We start from the raw sequence: 3,142 nt of genomic DNA, 5'->3' as shown, positions 1-3,142 counted from the left end.
CTCCAAGGAGGCCTCAACCGAGACCTAGGACCAGGGGAAAGGCACCAGCGGGGATGAGCCTGGGGAGGCGCCCAGGCATGTCTGGACCCAGTCCCCGCAGCCTGCCCCTTGGTGGGGCAGTACCCCCGGAGGCCAGGAAGGTCTGGGAAAGGCTGGCCAGGGGCAGGGGACCTGCTGGGTCCTGCCCCTGGCCTGTGGGGCCTCTGAGCACAACCGGCCCTCTCCCACTGGAAGACCTCCCCGGCTGCCTCCAAAGGCCGGTTTGCAAGCGCTCCCGGCCACTGTTACCAGCAGGCGGGCACAATGCTCCTAAGCCCGGAAGAAAAGCGCTTCAGGGTGGTGCTCTCTCTGGGCCCTTGCCCCTGAGCCTGGGGGCAAGTCAGGGTGTCCACACTCCCAGGCCAAGGCAGAACCACATGCACACGTCTGACCTGCCCCCTGCACCGGCAGAGAGCTCGGGGGAGCCAGAGTCTGTCAGGCAGCTGCTGGGCTGGCCGCCTGTGTGGGAAGTGGCAGAGCCGACCTAGGGGCAAGTTGGGCCTCTTGCTCTCCCTGCTGCCCTGAGGCTGCTGGGCCAAAGACGTCTTGGGCATCCAGCCCCTTGCTGGTCCCTTCCCTCTGACGAGGCCCTCTGAGCTCCAGCACCTTGCAGTGTGGAGACAGCCCCTGCCAGCAACCTCCTCTCCAAGGAGGCCTCAACCGAGGCCTAGGCCCAGGGGAAAGGCACCAGCGGGGATGAGCCTGGGGAGGCGCCCAGGCATGTCTGGACCCAGTCCCCGCAGCCTGCCCCTTGGTGGGGCAGTACCCCCGGAAGCCAGGAAGGTCTGGGCAAGGCTGGCCAGGGGCAGGGGCCCTGCTGGGTCCTGCCCCTGGCCTGTGGGGCCTCTGAGCACAACCGGCCCTCTCCCACTGGAAGAACTCCCCGGCTGCCTCCAAAGGCCAGTTTGCCAACACTCCCGCCCGCTGTTCCCGCCAGGCACGCACAATGCTCCCAAGCCCGGGAGAAAAGCACTTCGGTGTGGTTCTCTCCTCGGGCCCTTGCCCCTGAGCCTGGGTGCCAGGCAGTTGGTCCACACTCCCAGACCAAGGCAGAACCACATGCACACGTCTGTTCCTGACCCCTGCACCGGCAGAGAGCTCGGGGGAGCCAGAGTCTGTCAGGCAGCTGCTGGGCTGGCCGCCTGTGTGGGAAGGGGCAGAGCCGACCTAGGGGCAAGTTGGGCCTCTTCCTCTCCCTGCTGCCCTGAGGCTGCTGGGCCAAAGAGGTCTTGGGCATCCAGCCCCTTGCTGGTCCCTTCCCTCTGACGAGGCCCTCTGAGCTCCAGCACCTTGCAGTGTGGAGACAGCCCCTGCCAGCAACCTCCTCTCCAATGAGGCCTCAACCGAGGCCTAGGCCCAGGGGAAAGGCACCAGCGGGGATGAGCCTGGGGAGGCGCCCGGGCATGTCTGGACCCAGTCCGCGCAGCCTGCCCCTTGGTGGGGCAGTACCCCCGGAGGCCAGGAAGGTCTGTGCAAGGCTGCCAGGGGCAGGGACAGCGCTGGGTCCTGCCCCTGGCCTGTGGACGTCTGAGCACAACCGGCACTCTCCCGCTGGAAGACCTCCCCGTCTGCCTCGAAAGGCCGGTTTGCAAGCACTCCCGCCCGCTGTTCCCGCCAGGCACGCACAATGCTCCATGCCCGGTAGAAAAGCGCTTCGGGGTGGTGCTCTCTCCGGGCCCTTGCCCCTAAGCCTGCGGGCCAGGCAGGGGGAACACACTCCCAGGCCAAGACAGAACGACATGAACACGTCTGTTCCTGCCCCCTACACCGGCAGAGAGCTCGGGGGATCCAGAGTCTCTCAGGCAGGTGCTGGGCTGGCCGCCTGTGTGGGAAGGGGCAGAGCCGACCTAGGGGCAAGTTGGGCCTCTTGCTGTCCCTGCTGCCCTGAGGCTGCTGGGCCAAAGACGTCTTGGGCATCCAGCCCTTTGCTGGTCCCTTCCCTCTGACGAGGCCCTCTGAGCTCCAGCACCTTGCAGTGTGGAGACAGCACCTGCCAGCAATCTCCTCTCCAAGGAGGCCTCAACCGAGGCCTAGGCCCAGGGGAAAGGCACCAGCGGGGATGAGCCTGGAGAGGCGCCCGGGCATGTCTGGACCCAGTCCCCGCAGCCTGCCCCTTGGTGGGGCAGTACCCCTGGAGGCCAGGAAGGTCTGGGCAAGGCTGACCAGGGGCAGGGCACCTGCTGGGTCCTGCCCCTGGCCTGTGGGGCCTCTGAGCACAACCGGCCCTCTCCCACTGGAAGACCTCCCCGGCTGCCTCCAAAGGCCGTTTTGCACGCACTCCCGCCCACTGTTCCCACCAAGCGCGCACAATGCTCCCATCCCGGGAGAAAAGCGCTTCGGGGTGGTGCTCTCTCCGGGCCCTTGCCCCTGAGACTGGGGGCCAGGCAGGGGGTCCACACTCCCAGGCCAAGGCAGAACCACATGCACACGTCTGTTCCTGACCCCTGCACCGGCAGAGAGCTCGGGGGAGCCAGAGTCTGTCAGGCAGCTGCTGGGCTGGCCACCTTTGTGGGAAGGGGCAGAGCCGACCTAGGGGCAAGTTGGGCCTCTTGCTCTCCCGGCTGCCCTGAGGCTGCTGGGCCAAAGAGGTCTTGGGCATCCAGCCCTTTGCTTGTCCCTTCCCTCTGACGAGGCCCTCTGAGCTCCAGCACCTTGCAGTGTGGAGACAGCCCCTGCCAGCAACCTCCTCTCCAAGGAGGCCTCAACCGAGACCTAGGACCAGGGGAAAGGCACCAGCGGGGATGAGCCTGGGGAGGCGCCCAGGCATGTCTGGACCCAGTCCCCGCAGCCTGCCCCTTGGTGGGGCAGTACCCCCGGAGGCCAGGAAGGTCTGGGAAAGGCTGGCCAGGGGCAGGGGACGTGCTGGGTCCTGCCCCTGGCCTGTGGGGCCTCTGAGCACAACCGGCCCTCTCCCACTGGAAGACCTCCCCGGCTGCCTCCAAAGTCCTGTTTGCCAACACTCCCACCCGCTGTTCACGCCAGACTTGCACAATGCTCCCAAGCCCGGGAGAAAAGCGCTTCGGGGTGGTGCTCTCTCCGGGCCCTTGCCCCTGAGCCTGGGGGCAAGGCATGGGGAACACACTCCCAGGCCAAGGCAGAACCA

Source organism: Dama dama, unplaced genomic scaffold (genome assembly GCF_033118175.1).
Source record: "Dama dama isolate Ldn47 unplaced genomic scaffold, ASM3311817v1 ptg000093l, whole genome shotgun sequence".
Taxonomy (NCBI): domain Eukaryota; kingdom Metazoa; phylum Chordata; class Mammalia; order Artiodactyla; family Cervidae; genus Dama; species Dama dama.
Note: the sequence above shows the minus strand (reverse complement) of the source record.